This window comes from Triticum aestivum, chromosome 6A, assembly GCF_018294505.1.
Source record: "Triticum aestivum cultivar Chinese Spring chromosome 6A, IWGSC CS RefSeq v2.1, whole genome shotgun sequence".
NCBI lineage: Eukaryota > Viridiplantae > Streptophyta > Magnoliopsida > Poales > Poaceae > Triticum > Triticum aestivum.
Window position 1 is genome coordinate 213,363,041 of NC_057809.1, and position 17,981 is coordinate 213,381,021.

Sequence of the window (17,981 nt, forward strand, 5' to 3'; positions counted from 1 at the left end):
CAATGACCAGTCTGCTTGTAGTAGAAGCACTCAGTTTCAGGCTTAGGTCCAGACTTGGGTTTCTTCTCCTGAGCAGCAACTTGCTTGTCGTTCTTCTTGAGGTTCCCCTTCTTCTTCCCTTTGCCCTTTTTCTTGAAACTAGTGGTTTTGTTAACCATCAACACTTGATGCTCCTTTTTGATTTCTACCTCCATAGTTTTCAGCATTGCGAAGAGCTCGGGAATAGTCTTGTTCATCCCTTGCATATTATAGTTCATCACGAAGCTCTTGTAGCTTTGTGGCAGTGATTGGAGAATTCTGTCCATGACGCAATCATCCGGAAGATTAACTCCCAATTGAAACAAGTGATTATTATACCCAGACATTTTGAGTATATGCTCACTGACAGAACTGTTCTCCTCCATCTTGCAGCTATAGAACTTATTGGAGACTTCATATCTCTCAATTCGGGCATTTGCTTGAAATATTAACTTCAACTCCTGAAACATCTCATATGCTCCATGACGTTCAAAACGTCGTTGAAGTCCCGATTCTAAGTCATAAAGCATGGCACACTGAACTATTGAGTAGTCATCAGCTTTGCTCTGCCAGACGTTCATAACATCTGGTGTTGCTCCAGTAGCAGGCCTGGCACCTAGCGGTGCTTCCAGGACGTAATTCTTTTGTGCAACAATGAGGATAATCCTCAAGTTACGGACCCAGTCCGTGTAATTGCTACCATCATCTTTCAACTTTGCTTTCTCAAGGAACGCATTAAAATTCAACAGAACAACAGCACGAGCCATCTATCTACAATCAACGTAAACAAGCAAGATACTATCAGGTACTAAGTTCTGAAGGAAATATGCCCTAGAGGCAATAATAAAGTTATTATTTATTTCCTTATATCATGATAAATGTTTATTATTCATGCTAGAATTGTATTAACCGGAAACATAATACATGTGTGAATATATAGACAAACAGAGTGTCACTAGTATGCCTCTACTTGACTAGCTTGTTAATCAAAGATGGTTATGTTTCCTAACCATGAACAAGGAGTTGTTATTTGATTAACAAGGTCACATCATTAGTTGAATGATCTGATTGACATGACCCATTCCGTTAGCTTAGCACCCGATCGTTTAGTATGTTGCTACTGCTTCCTTTATGACTTATACATGTTCCTATGACTATGAGATTATGCAACTCCCGTTTACCGGAGGAACACTTTGTGTGCTACCAAACGTCACAACGTAACTGGGTGATTATAAAGGTGCTCTACAGGTGTCTCCGAAGGTACTTGTTGGGTTGGCGTATTTCAAGATTAGGATTTGTCACTCCGAATGTCGGAGAGGTATCTCTGGGCCCTCTCGGTAATGCGCATCACATAAGCCTTGCAAGCAATGCAACTAATGAGTTAGTTGCGAGATGATGTATTACGGAATGAGTAAAGAGACTTGCCGGTAACGAGATTGAACTAGGTATTGGATACCGACGATCGAATCTCGGGCAAGTAACATACCGATGACAAAGGGAACAACGTATGTTGTTATGCGGTCTGACCGATAAAGATCTTCGTAGAATATGTAGGAACCAATATGGGCATCCAGGTCCCGCTATTGGTTATTGACCGGAGACGTGTCTCGGTCATGTCTACATTGTTCTCGAACCGTAGGGTCCGCACGCTTAAGGTTTCGATGACAGTTATATTATGAGTTTATGAGTTTTGATGTACCGAAGGAGTTCGGAGTCCCGGATGAGATTGGGGACATGACGAGGAGTCTCGAAATGGTCGAGACATAAAGATCGATATATTGGACGACTATATTCGGAGTTTGGAAAGGTTCCGAGTCATTCGGGTATTTATCGGAGTACCAGAGAGTTACGGGAATTCGCCGGGGAGAAGTATTGGGCCTTATTGGGCCCTGCGGGAAAGAGAGAGGGACTGCCTAGAGCAGGCTGCGCCCCCCCCCCCATGGCCTAGTCCTAATTGGACTAGGGGGAGGGGCCGCACCCCCTCCTTCCTTCCCTTCTCTCTTCCCCTTCCTAGTCTCCTACTCCTAATACATGGAAGGACTCCTAGTTGGACTAGGAAAGGGGGAATCCTACTCCCGGTGGGAGTAGGACTCCCCAGGGCGCACCATAGTAGAGGGCCGGCCCTCCCCTCCTCCACTCCTTTATATACGGGGGCAGGGGGAACCCCATGGACACACAAGTTGATCCATGTGATCTGTTCCTTAGCCGTGTGCGGTGCCCCCTGCCACCATATTCCTCGATAATACTGTAGCGGAGTTTAGGCGAAGCCCTGCTGCTGTAGTTCATTAAGATCGTCACCACGCCGTCGTGCTGACAGAACTCTTCCCCGACACTTTGCTGGATCGGAGTCCGGGGATCGTCATCGAGCTGAACGTGTGCTCGAACTCGGAGGTGTTGTAGTTTCGGTGCTTGATCGGTTGGATCGTGAAGACGTACGACTACTTCCTCTATGTTGCGTCAACGCTTCCGCTTCGGTCTACGAGGGTACATAGACAACACTCTCCCCTCTCGTTGCTATGCATCACCATGATCTTGCGTGTGCGTAGGAATTTTTTTGAAATTACTACGTTCCCCAACAGTGGCATCCGAGCCTAGGTTTTTATGGTTTGATGTTATATGCATGAGTAGAACACAAGTGAGTTGTGGGTGATATAAGTCATACTGCTTACCAGCATGTCATACTTTGGTTCGGCGGTATTGTTGGATGAAGCGGCCCGGACCGACATTACGCGTACGCTTACGCGAGACTGGTTTTACCGCCGTGCTTTGCACACAGGTGACTAGCGGGTGTCAGTTTCTCCAACTTTAGTTGAACCGAGTGTGGCTACGCCCGGTCCTTGCGAAGGTTAAAACAGCATCAACTTGACAAACTATCGTTGTGGTTTTGATGCGTAGGTGAGATTGGTTCTTGCTTAAGCCCGTAGCAGCCACGTAAAACTTGCAACAACAAAGTAGAGGACGTCTAACTTGTTTTTGCAGGGCATGTTGTGATGTGATATGGCCAAGACATGATGCTATATTTTATTGTATGAGATGATCATGTTTTGTAACCGAAGTTATCGGCAACAGGCAGGAGCCATATGGTTGTCGCTTTATTGTATGCAATGCAATCGCGATGTAATGCTTTACTTTATTACTAAACAGTAGTGATAGTCGTGGAAGCATAAGATTGGCGAGACGACAACGATGCTACGATGGAGATCAAGGTGTCGCGCCGGTGACGATGGTGATCATAACGGTGCTTCGGAGATGGAGACCACAAGCACAAGATGATGATGGCCATATCATATCACTTATATTGATTGCATGTGATGTTTATCTTTTTATGCATCTTATCTTGCTTTGATTGACGGTAGCATTATAAGATGATCTCTCACTAAATTATCAAGAAGTGTTCTCCCTGAGTATGCACCATTGCGAAAGTTCTTCGTGCTGAGACACCACGTGATGATCGGGTGTGATAGGCTCTACGTTCAAATACAACGGGTGCAAAACAGTTGCACACGCGGAATACTCAGGTTATACTTGACGAGCCAAGCATATACAGATATGGCCTCGGAACACGGAGACCGAAAGGTCGAGCGTGAATCATATAGTAGATATGATCAACATAAGATGTTCACCATTGAAAACTACTCCATCTCACGTGATGATCGGTTATGGTTTAGTTGATTTGGGTCACGTGATCACTTAGATGACTAGAGAGATGTCTGTCTAAGTGGGAGTTCTTAAGTAATATGATTAATTGAACTTAAATTTATCATGAACTTAGTCCTGGTAGTATTTTGCAAATTATGTTGTAAGATCAATTGCTTGCGTTGTTGCTTTCATATGTTTATTTTTGATATGTTCCTAGAGAAAATTGTGTTGAAAAATGTTAGTAGCAATGATGCGGATTGGATCCGTGATCTGAGGATTATCCTCATTGCTGCACAGAAGAATTATGTCCTTAATGCACCGCTAGGTGACAGACCTATTGCAGGAGCAGATGCAGGCGTTATGAACGTTTGGCTAGCTCATTATGATGACTACTTGATAGTTTTGTGCACCATGCTTTATGGCTTAGAATCGGGACTTCAAAGATGTTTTGAACGTCATGGACCATATGAGATGTTCCAGGAGTTGAAGTTAATATTTTAAGAAAATACCCGAGTTGAGAGATATGAAGTCTCCAACAAGTTCTATGGCTAAAAGATGGAGGAGAATCGCTCAACTAGTGAGCATGTGCTCAGATTGTCTGGGTACTACAATCGCTTGAATCAAGTGGGAGTTAATCTTCCAGATAAGATAGTGATTGACAGAGTTCTCTAGTCACCATCACCAAGTTAGTAGAACTTCATGATGAACTATAGTATGCAAGGGATGATGAAAATGATTCCCGAGTTTTTCATGATGATGAAATCGATGAAGGTAGAAATCAAGAAAGAGCATCAAGTGTTGATGGTTAACAAGACCACTAGTTTCAAGAAAAGGGAAAAGGATAGAAGGGAACTTCAAGAAGAACGGCAAGCAAGTTGCTGCTCAAGTGAAGAAGCCCAAGTCTGGACCTAAGCCTGAGACTAAGTGCTTCTACTGCAAAGGGACTGGTCACTGGAAGCAGAACTACCCCAAGTATTTGGTGGATAAGAAGGATGGCAAAGTGAACAAAGGTATATTTGATATACATGTTATTGATGTGTACTTTACTAGTGTTTATAGCAACCCCTCGGTATTTGGTACTGGTTCAGTTGCTAAGAGTAGTAACTCAAAACGGGAGTTGCAGAATAAACAGAAACTAGTTAAGGGTGAAGTGACGATGTGTGTTGAAAGTAGTTTCAAGATTGATATGATTATCATCGCACACTCCCTATACTTTCGGGATTAGTGTTGAACCTAAATAAATGTTATTTGGTGTTTGCGTTGAGCATGAATATGATTTGATCGTGTTTATTGCAATATGGTTATTCATTTAAGTAAGAGAATAAACTGCTATTCTGTTTACATGAATAAAACCTTATATGGTTACACACCCAATGAAAATGGTTCATTGGATCTCGATCGTAGTGATACACATATTCATAATATTGAAACCAAAAGATGCAAAGTTAATAATGATAGTGCAACTTATTTGTGGCACTGCTGTTTAGGTCATATCGGTGTAAAGCGCATGAAGAAACTCCATGCTGATGGGATTTTGGAATCACTTGATTATGAATCACTTGATGCTTGTGAACCATGCCTCATGGGCAAGATGACTAAGACTCCGTTCTCCGGAACAGTGGAGCGAGCAACTGACTTATTGGAAATAATACATACTGATGTATGCGATCCGATGAGTGTTAAGGCTCGCGGCGGGTATCGTTATTTTCTGACCATCACAGATGATTTGAGCAGATATGGGGATATCTACTTGATGAAACATAAGTCTGAAATAGTTGAAAGGTTCAAAGAATTTCAGAGTGAAGTGGAAAAATCATCGTAACAAGAAAATAAAGTTTCTACGATCTGATCGCGGAGACAAATATTTGAGTTACGAGTTTGGTCTTCAATTAAAACAATGTGGAATAGTTTCACAAATTCATGCCACCTGGAACACCACATCATAATGGTGTGTCCGAACGTCATAATCGTACTTTATTGGATATAGTACAATCTATGATGTTTCTTACCGATTTACCAATATCGTTTTGGGATCATGCATTAGAGACAACTGCATTCATGTTAAATAGGGCACCATCTAAATCCGTTGAGACGACACTATATGAACTGTGGTTTAGCAAGAAACCAAAGTTGTCGTTTCTTAAAGTTTGGGGCTGCGATGCTTATGTGAAAAAGTTTCATCCTGATAAGCTCAAACCCAAATCGGAGAAGTGCGTCTTCATAGAATACCCAAAGGAGTCTGTTGGGTACACCTTCTATCACAGATCCGAAGGCAAGATATTCGTTGCTAAAAAAATGGATCCTTTCTAGAGAAGGAGTTTCTCTTGAAAGAAGTGAGTGGGAGGAAAGTAGAGCTTGATAAGGTAATTTGTACCTTCTCCCGAATTGGAAAGTAGTTCATCACGGAAATCAGTTCCAGTGATTCCTACACCAATTAGTGAAGAAGCTAATGATGATGATCATGAAACTTTAGATCAAGTTACTACCGAACCTCGTAGGTAAAACAGAGTAAGATTCGCACCAGAATGGTACGGTAATCCTATTCTGGAAGTCATGTTACTAGACCATGATGAACCTACGAACTATGAGGAAGCGATGATGAGCCCAGATTCCGCGAAATGGCTTGAGGCCATAAAATCTGAGATATGATCCATGTATGAGAACAAAGTATGGACTTTGATTGACTTGCTCGATGATCAGCAAGCCAAGTTAATTAAATGGATTTTTAAGAGGAAGACGGACGCTGATAGTATTGTTACTATCTACAAAGCTAGAATTGTCACAAAAGTTTTTTGACAAGTTCAAAGTGTTGACTACGATGAGAGTTTCTCACTCGTATCTATGCTTAAGTCTGTCCGAATCATGTTAGCAATTGCCGCATTTTATGAAATCTGGCAAATGGATAAACAAAACTGCATTCCTTAATGGAGTTATTAAAGAAGAGTTGTATGTGATGCAACCAAGAGGTTTTGTCGATCCCAAAGGTGTTAACAAAATGTGCATCTATGGACTGGTGCAAGCATCTCGGAGTTGGAATATACGCTTTGATAAGTTGATCAAAGCATATAGTTTATACAGACTTGCAGTGAAGTCTGTATTTACTAGAAAGTGAGTGGGAGCACTACAGCATTTCTGATAAGTATATGTGAATGACATATTGTAGATCGGAAATAATGTAGAATTATTCTGCAAAGCATAAAGGAGTATTTGAAAGGAGTTTTTCAAAGAAAGACCTCGGTGAAGCTGCTTACATATTGAGCATCAAGATCTATAGAGATAGATCAAGACGCTTGATAATTTTTTTTCAATGAGTACATACCTTGACAAGATTTTGAAGTAGTTCAAAATGGAACAGTCAAAGAAAGAGTTCTTGCCTGTGTTACAAGGTGTGAAATTGAGTAAGACTCAAAACCCGACCACGGCAGAAGATAGAAAGAGAATGAAAGTCATTCCATATGCCTTGGCCATAGGTTCTATAAAGTATGCCATGATGTGTACCAGATCTATTGTATACCCTACACTGAGTTTGGCAAGGGAGTACAATAGTGATCTAGGAGTAAATCACTAGACAACAGTCAAAATTATCCTTAGTGGAATAAGGATATGTTTCTCGATTATGGAAGTGACAAAAAGGTTCGTCGTAAAGGGTTACGTCGATGCAAGTTTTGACACCGATCTGGATGACTCTAAGTCTCGATCTAGATACATATTGAAAGTGGGAGCAATTAGCTAGAGTAGCTCCGTGCAGAGCATTGTAGACATAAAAAATTGCAAAATACATAACGGATCTGAATGTGAAAGACCCGTTGAGTAAAATTCTCTCACAAGCAAAACATGATCACACCTTAGTACTCTTTGGGTGTTAATCACATAGCGATGTGAACTAGATTACTGAATCTAGTAAACCCTTTGGGTGTTGGTCACATGGCGATGTGAACTATGGGTGTTAATCACATGATGATGTGAACTATCGATGTTAATCACATGGTGATGTGATCTAGATTATTGACTCTAGTGCAAGTGGGAGACTGAAGGAAATATGCCCTAGAGGCAATAATAAAGTTATTATTTATTTCCTTATATCATGATAAATGTTTATTATTCATGCTAGAATTGTATTAACCGGAAACATAATACATGTGTGAATATATAGACAAACAGAGTGTCACTAGTATGCCTCTACTTGACTAGCTTGTTAATCAAAGATGGTTATGTTTCCTAACCATGAACAAGGAGTTGTTATTTGATTAACAAGGTCACATCATTAGTTGAATGATCTGATTGACATGACCCATTCCGTTAGCTTAGCACCCGATCATTTAGTATGTTGCTACTGCTTCCTTTATGACTTATACATGTTCCTGTGACTATGAGATTATGCAACTCCCGTTTACCGGAGGAACACTTTGTGTGCTACCAAACGTCACAACGTAACTGGGTGATTATAAAGGTGCTCTACAGGTGTCTCCGAAGGTACTTGTTGGGTTGGCGTATTTCGAGATTAGGATTTGTCACTTCGAATGTCGGAGAGGTATCTCTGGGCCCTCTCGGTAATGCGCATCACATAAGCCTTGCAAGCAATGCAACTAATGAGTTAGTTGCAAGATGATGTATTACGGAACGAGTAAAGAGACTTGCCGGTAACGAGATTGAACTAGGTATTGGATACCGACGATCGAATCTCGGGCAAGTAACATACCGATGACAAAGGGAACAACGTATGTTGTTATGCGGTCTGACCGATAAAGATCTTCGTAGAATATGTAGGAACCAATATGGGCATCCAGGTCCCGCTATTGGTTATTGACCGGAGACGTGTCTCGGTCATGTCTACATTGTTCTCGAACCATAGGGTCCGCACGCTTAAGGTTTCGATGACAGTTATATTATGAGTTTATGAGTTTTGATGTACCGAAGGAGTTCGGAGTCCCGGATGAGATTGGGGACATGACGAGGAGTCTCGAAATGGTCGAGACGTAAAGATCGATATATTGGACGACTATATTCGGAGTTCGGAAAGGTTGCTACGGGCTTAAGTAAGAACCAATCTCACCTACGCATCAAAAACCACAACAATAGTTTGTCAAATAGACTCCGTTTTAACCTTCGCAAGGACCGGGCGTAGCCATACTTGGTTCAACTAAAGTTGGAGAGACAGTCGCCCGCAAGCCATCTATGTGCAAAGCACGTCGAGGGAACCGGTCTCGCATAAGCGTACGCGTAAGGTTGGTCCGGGTCGTCTCGTCCAACAATACCGCCGAACCAAAGTATGACATGCTGGTAGGCAGTATGACTTGTATCGTCCACAACTCACTTGTGTTCTACTCGTGCATATAACATCAACATAAATAACCTAGGCTCGGATGCCACTGTTGGGTTTCGTAGTAATTTCAAAAAATTTCCTATGCACACGCAAGATCATGTGATGCATAGCAACGAGGGGGAGAGTGTTGTCTATGTACCCAACGCAGACCGACTACGGAAGCGATGACACGACGTAGAGGAAGTAGTCGTACGTCTTCACGATCCAACCGATCAAGTACCAAAACTACGGCACCTCCGAGTTCGAGCACACGTTCAGCTCGATGACGATCCCCGGACTCCGATCCAACAAAGTGTCGGGGAAGAGTTCCGTCAGCACGACGGCGTGGTGATGATCTTGATGAACTACAGTAGCAGGGCTTCGCCTAAACTCCGCTACAGTATTATCGAGGTATATGGTGGCAGGGGGCACCGCACACGGCTAAGGAATAGATCACGTGGATCAACTTCTGTGTTCTAGGGTGCCTCTACCTCAGTATATAAAGGAGCCAAGGGGGGAGGGGGGCGCCGGCCAGGGAGAGGGCGCAGGAGGAGTCCTACTCCTTCCGGGAGTAGGACTCCCCCCCAATCCTATTCCAACTAGGATTCCCCAAGGGGGGAAAGAGGGAGAAGGGTGGCCGGCCACCTCTCCTAGTCCTAATAGGCCTAGGGGAGGGGGGGAGGTGCGCAGTCCCCTTGGGCTGCCCTTTTCTCCTTTCCACTAAGGCCCATGAAGGCCCATATGGCTTCCGGGGGGTTCCGGTAACCTCCCGGTAACCCGGTAAAATCCCGATTTCACCCGGAACATTTCCGATGTCCAAACATAGGCTTCCAATATATCAATCTTTACGTCTCGACCATTTCGAGACTCCTCGTCATGTCCGTGATCACATCCGGGACTCCGAACAACCTTCGGTACATCAAAATGCATAAACTCATAATGTAACTGTCATCGTAACGTTAAGCGTGCGGACCCTACGGGTTCGAGAACAATGTAGACATGACAGAGACACGTCTCCGGTCAATAACCAATAGCGGGACCTGGATGCCCATATTGGCTCCTACATATTCTACGAAGATCTTTATCGGTCAGACCGCATAACAACATACGTTGTTCCCTTTGTCATCGGTATGTTACTTGCCCGAGATTCGATCGTCGGTATCCAATACCTAGTTCAATCTCGTTACCGGCAAGTCTCTTTACTCGTTCCGTAATACATCATCTTGCAACTAACTCATTAGTTGTAATGCTTGCAAGGCTTATGTGATGTGCATTACCGAGAGGGCCCAGAGATACCTCTCCGACAATCGGAGTGACAAATCCTAATCTCGAAGTACGCCAACCCAACATCTACCTTTGGAGACACCTGTAATGCTCCTTTATAATCACCCAGTTACGTTGTGACGTTTGGTAGCACCCAAAGTGTTCCTCCAGTAAACGGGAGTTGCATAATCTCATAGTCATAGGAACATGTATAAGTCATGAAGAAAGCAATAGCAACATACTAAACGATCGGGTGCTAAGCTAATGGAATGGGTCATGTCAATCAGATCATTCAACTAATGATGTGACCTCGTTAATCAAATAACAACTCTTTGTTCATGGTCAGGAAACATGACCATCTTTGATTAACGAGCTAGTCAAGTAGAGGCATACTAGTGACACTTTGTTTGTCTATGTATTCACACATGTATTATGTTTCCGGCTAATACAATTCTAGCATGAATAATAAACATTTATCATGATTATAAGGAAATAAATAATAACTTTATTATTGCCTCTAGGGCATATTTCCTTCACTATGTTGTGTACCCGACCTGATGTGTGCCTTGCCGTAAGTCTGGTAGGGAGGTACCAAAGTAATCCAGGAGTGGATCACCGGACAACGATCAAGAACATCCTAAAGTACCTGAAAAGGATCAAGGATATGTTTCTCGTTTATGGAGGTGACAAAGAGCTCGTCGTAAAAAGTTACGTCGATGCTAGTTTTGACACTGATCCGGATGACTCTAAGTCACAAACCAGATACATATTTACATTGATTGGTGGAGCTGTCAGTTGGTGCAGTTCCAAGTAAAGCATCATGGCGGGATCTACTTGTGAAGCGGAGTACATAGCTGTTTTGGAAGCAACAAATGAAGGAGTCTAGATGAAGGAGTTCATATCCGACCTAGGTGTAATACCTAGTGCATCGGGTCCAATGAAAATATTTTGTGACAATGCTAGAGCAATTGCCTTGGCGAAGGAATCCAGATTTCACAAAAGAACCAAACACATCAAGAGACGCTTCAACTCCATCCGTGATCTAGTCAAGGAGGGAGACATGGAAATTTGCAAAATACATACGGATCTGAATGTAGTAGACCCATTGACTAAGCCTCTTCCACGAGCAAAACATGATCAACACCAAGACTCCATGGATGTTAGATTCATTACAATGTAATCTAGATTATTGACTCTAGTGCAAGTGGGAGACTGAAGGAAATATGCCCTAGAGGCAATAATAAAGTTGTTATTTTATATTTCCTTATTCATGATAAAGGTTTATTATTCATGATAGAATTGTATTGATCGGAAACCTTGATACATGTGTGAATACATAAACAAACACCGTGTCCCTAGTGAGCCTCTACTAGACTAGCCAATTGATCAAAGATGGTTAAGGTTTCCTGACCATGGACATCAGTTGTCATTTGATAACAGGATCACATCATTAGGAGAATGATGTGATGGACAAGACCCATTCGTTAGCTTAGCATTGTGATCGTTCAATTTTATTGCTATTGCTTTCTTCATGTCAAATACATATTCCTTAGACTATGAGATTATGCAACTCCCGGATACCGGAGCAATGCCTTGTGTGCTATCAAACGTCACAATGTAACTGGGTGATTATAAAGATGCTCTACAGGTATCTCCGAAGGTGTTTGTTGAGTTGGCATAGATCAAGATTAGGATTTGTCACTCCGAGTATCGGAGAGGTATCTCTGGGCCCTCTCGGTAATACACCTACGGAGTTGGTCATGAGGTGATGTATTACGGAATGAGTAAAGAGACTTGCCAGTAACGAGATTGAACTAGGTATGAAGATACTGATGATCGAATCTCGGGCAAGTAACATACCGATAGACAAAGGGAATAATGTATGTTGTCATAATGGTTCAACCGATAAAGATCTTCGTAGATTATGTAGGATCCAATATGAGCATCCAGGTTTTTCTATTGGTTATTGACCGGAGAGGTGTCTCGGTCATGTCTACATAGTTCTTGAACCCGTAGGGTCCGCACGCTTAACGTTTGATGACGATATAGTATTATATGAGTTATGTGATTTGGTGACCGAATGCTGTTCGGAGTCCCGAATGAGATCACGGACATGATGAGGAGTCTCTAAATGGCCGAGAGGTAAATATTGATATATAGGATGATGATATTCGGACACCGGTAGTGTTCCGGAGGGTACCAGGTACATATCGGGTCACCGGAAGGGGTTCCGGGCACCCCCGACAAAAGATATGGGCCTTATGGGCCAAGAGGGGAAACACACCAGCTACCAGGGGCTGGTGCTCCCCCCACATGGGCCGAATCAGAGGGAGAAGGAAAGATGGGAAGAGAAAGGAAAGGGGGGATTCAGCCTTCCCCTTCCTTTTCTCCTCCCTCTTTCCTTCCCCCTCCAGCAAATATGGCAAGGGGGGCTGAGGGAGTCCTAGACTAAGGGGTCCTCGGGTGTCCGACCTGTTATCCATGGGCTGGACTGATGGGCTATGAAGACATGAAGACCGAAGAATGCACCGTGCCCGGATTAGACTCTACTTGGCGTGGAAGGCAAGCTTGGCGACCGGAGATCCCTTCTTATGTAACCGACTCCATGTAAACCCTAGACCCCCTCGGTGTCTATATAAACCGAAGGGGGTAGTCCGGAAAGGACACCACGTATACTCATTACCATACCCACATAGGCTAGACTTCTAGGGTTTAGCCATTACGATCTCGTGGTAGATCCACTCTTGTAACACTCATATTCATCAATATCAATGAAGCAGGACGTAGGGTTTTACCTCCCTAGAGAGGGCCCAAACCTGGGTAAACATCATGTCCCCCATCTCCTGTTACCATCGATCCTAGACGCACAGTTCGGGACCCCCTACCCGAGATCCGCCGGTTTGACACCGACAAGGGCGCCGGTCATGGGGAGACCCCACGTAGGATTCGGCCTACTTGGGTGCCTCGTGGTTGCCTCCCCTCTCCCTCCCACCTATATATATGGTGGGGGGGTGCCCTAACACACACCAGACAATTGCCTAGCCGTGTGCGGCGCCCCCCTCCACCGTTTACATCCTCGGTCATTTTTTCGTAGTGCTTAGGCGAAGCCCTGCGGAGATCACTTCACCATCACCATCACCACACCGTCGTGCTGATGGAACTCATCTACTACCTCGACGCTGTGCTGGATCCAAAAGGCGAGGGACATCACCGAGATGAACGTGTGCAGAACTCGAAGGTGTCGTAAGTTCGGTACTTGATCGGTTGGAGCTAGAAGAAGTTTGACTACATCAACCACGTTGTTAAACGCTTCCACTTACGGTCTACGAGGGTACGTAGACACACTATCCCCCTCGTTGCTATGCATCTCCATGGATAGATCATTGCGTGTGCGTAGATTTTTTTTGTTTTCCATGCAACGATTCCCAACAGATAAATCCAAGGAGTTGTGGATTTTTTTCTATTAGCAGGAGCTTTTTCTGTTGGGAAATGTTGCATGGAAAACAAAAAAAATTCTACGCACACGCAAGATCTATCCATGGATATGCATAGCAACGAGAGGGGAGAGTGTGTCTATGTATCCTTGTAGACCGTAACCGGAAGTGTTTGTTAACACGGTTGATGTAGTTGAACTTCTTCGCGATCCAACCGATCGAGTACCGAATGTACGACACCTCCACGTTCAGCACACGTTCAGCTCGGCGACGTCCTCGCCTTCTTGATCCAGCAAGACGGGCAAAGTAGTAGTTGAGTTCTGGCAGCATGACGGCGTGGTGACGGTGATGGTGATGCTATCTTCGCAGGGCTTTGCCTAAGCACTACGAAAATATGACCGAGGAACAAAACTGTGGAGAGGGGTGCCGCACACGGCTAAGACAATGTTGTGTCCCTTGTGTGGTGCCCCCTCCCCCCCCCACACACACACATATATATATATAGGTGGGGGAGAGGGGAGGCATCCAGGTGTACCACAAAGGTGGCTGGCCAGCCCTGGCCTGCGCCCCCTGCCATAATTCCCCTAAGGGGGAAGGAAAGAGCAGGGGAGGGAAGGAAGGAGGAGGCCTAGTCCCCTCTTTCCTTCTATCCCTAGGGCCGGCTGCCATAGAGGGGTGCACCAGCCCCTTGTGGCCCGGTGTGCTCCCTTCTCTTGGCCCATATGGCCCATAGACTTCCCAGGCTTACCGGAACCCCTTCTAGTGACCCGTTGACTACTCGGTATGCCCCGAAACTCTTTCGGTGTCCAAATAGTATCGTCCTATATATCAATATTTACCTCCGAACCATTCCAGAGCTCCTCGTCATGTCCGTGAACTCATCCAGGACTGCGAACAACATTTGGTCACCAAATCACATAACTCATATAACACTATATCGTCAACGGATGTTAAGCGTGCGGACCCTATGGGTGCGAGAACTATGTAGACACGACCGAGACACCTCTCCGGTCAATAACCAATAGCGGAACCTGGATGCCCATATTGGTTCCTACATATTCTACGAAGATCTTTAACGGTCGAACCGTTATGACAACATACATAATTCCCTTTGTCTGTCGGTATGTTACTTGCCCGAGATTCGATCATCGGTACCTTCATACGTAGTTCAATATCGTTACTAGCAAGTCTCTTTACTCGTTCAGTAATATATCATCTCGTAACTAATTCCTTAGTCACTTTTCTTGCAAGCTTCTGTGATGTGTATTATCGAGAGGGCCCAGAGATACCTCTTCGATACACAGAGTGACAAATCCTATTCTCGATCTATGCCAACTCAACAAACACCTTCGGAGATACTTGTAGAGCATCTTTATGATCACCCAGTTATATTATGACGTTTGATAGCACACAAGGTATTCCTCCGGTATTCGGGAGTTGCATAATCTCATAGTCGAAGGAATATGTATTTGACATTAAGAAATCAATAGCAATAAACTGAACGATCATATGCTAAGCTAATAGATGGGTCTTGTCCATCACATCATTCTCCTAATGATGTGATCCCGTTATCAAATGACAACACATGTCTATGGTTAGGAAACCTTTGTTGGGGAACGTAGTAATTTCAAAAAAATTCCTACGCACACGCAAGATCATGGTGATGCATAGAAACAAGAGGGGAGAGTGTTGTCCATGTACCCTTGTAGACCGAAAGCGGAAGTGTTAGTACAATGCGGTTGATGTAGTCGTGCATCTTCACGATCCGACCGATCAAGTACCGAACGCACGGCACCTCTGAGTTCTGCACACGTTCAACTCGATAACGTCCCTCGAACTCCGATCCAGACGAGCGTTGAGGGAGAGTTTCGTCAGCACGACGGCGTGGTGACGATGATGATGTTCTACTGACGCAGGGCTTCGCCTAAGCACCGCTACGATATGATCGAGGTAGATTATGGTGGAGGGGGGCACCGCACACGGCTAAGAGATCAAGAGATCAATTGTTGTTTCTTTGGGGTGCCCCTGTCCCCGTATATAAAGGAGTGGATGAGGGGGAGGGCCGCCCCTCTCTATGGCGCGCCCTAGGGGAGTCCTACTCCCACCGGGAGTAGGATTCCCCCTTTCCTAGTAGAACTAGGAGCCCTTCCAAGTAGTAGGAGTAGGAGGGATGGAAAGGGAAGGGAAAAGGAGAAGGAAGGGGGCGCCCCCCTCCCTAGTCCAATTTGGACCAGCCCATGGGGAGGGGTGCGGCCACCCTTTGAGGCCTTTCTCTCCTTTCCCGTATGGCCCATTAAGGCCCAATACGAATTCCCGTAACTCCACGGTACTCCCGAAAATACCCGAATCACTCGGAACCTTTCTGATGTTCAAATATAGTCGTCCAATATATAGATCTTTACGTCTCAACCATTTCGAGACTCCTCGTCATGTCCCCGATATCATCCGGGACTCTGAACTCCTTCGGTACATCAAAACACATAAACTCATAATATAACCGTCATCGTACTTTAAGCGTGCGAACCCTACGGGTTCGAGAACTATGTAGACATGACCGAGACACGTCTCCGATCAATAACCAATAGCGGAACCTGGATGCTCATATTGGCTCCAACATATTCTACGAAGATCTTTATCGGTCAGACCGCATAACTTCATACGTTATTCCTTTTGTCATCGGTATGTTACTTGTCTGAGATTCAATCGTCGATATCTCAATACCTAGTTCAATCTCGTTACCGGCAAGTCTCTTTACTCGTTCTGTAATACATCATCCCGCAACTAACTCATTAGTTGCAATGCTTGCAAGGCTTATAGTGATGTGCATTACCGAGTGGGCCCAGAGATACCTCTCCGACAATCGGAGTGACAAATCCTAATCTCAAAATATGCCAACCCAACAAGTACCTTCGGAGACATCTGTAGAGCACCTTTATAATCACCCAGTTACGTTGTGACGTTTGGTGGCACACAAAGTGTTTCTCCAGTAAATGGGAGTTGCATAATCTCATAGTCATAGGAACATGTATAAGTCATGAAGAAAGCAATAGAAACAAACTAAACGATCGTGTGCTAAGCTAACGGAATGGGTCAAGTCAATCACATCATTCTCCTAATGATGTGATCCCGTTAATCAAATGACAACTCATGTCTATGGTTTAGGAAACTTAACCATCTTTGATCAACGAGCTAGTCAAGTAGAGGCATACTAGTGACACTCTGTTTGTCTATGTATTCACACATGTATTATGTTTCCGGTTAATACAATTCTGGCATGAATAATAAACATTTATCATGATATAAGGAAATAAATAATAATTTATTATTGCCTCTAGGGCACATTTCCTTCAACCTTAACCATCTTTGATCAACGAGTTAGGCTAGTAGAGGCTTACTAGGGACATGATATTTGTTTATGTATCCACACATGTATTTAAGTTTCCGGTCAATAAAATTCTAATATGAATAATAAACCTTCATCATGATTTAGGAAATATAATAATAACCATTTTATTATTGCCTCTAGGGCATATTTCCGTCATTTTCTTCCCATCCCATGGGGTTGGTCCTTAGGGTTCACAATCATTCCCCCTTACTACAGGTCGATTACCTAACCAACTCATAGATCCAACTCTACCTATCGTTTTTGGTTTTGGTCTTGAAGGTTATGTTTGGCATGAGGTCTTGGTGGTGATGACATCATTATCATGAGCCGAGATTAGTGACGAGCCTTCGCGCTAAAGGGTTGCATATTTCATCATTGTGAGGGAAATGGTGTTTATTTGCAAAATAATCTTAGGGGTTCATTATGAGTCCCACATCTACTATCCGCTAACAATCAGGTGACCCAAGTATCATGCTTTGATTGCAAGTTTCATAATGGATTCGTGATCCAGACAAACACGCAAAAATGGAAGTGTAAGTGAAATGTGACTGTAAGTCTCACATCTCGCTATTTGAAATGTGAGTGTCGGATCTGCAATGGATGGCTGGTGTTCATTTCTTCACGCGCAAAGCGGTAAGTGAAGGCAAAAGATACAATCAACATTGGATCTTGATCCTACGCCTCACATTTGAAAGATAGTGTTTGACATGTGACACCAAAATGGAAGTTTTTCAGATTTGCACTGAAAATCACATACTTCACGTATTAGGACACAGTGAACATTTTCCCCCTGAGCGGGAGACTTGTTGTGTGCATGTGGTGATGGTGAGTGTATGTGTGTAGGTATACATTGTGTCAGTGTTTCTGGAAAAGCACGTCTACAACTCTATGTTTTCAAAGTGAGTAACCCGTTTTTAATCTAAAAAAGTGAAGTGAACTG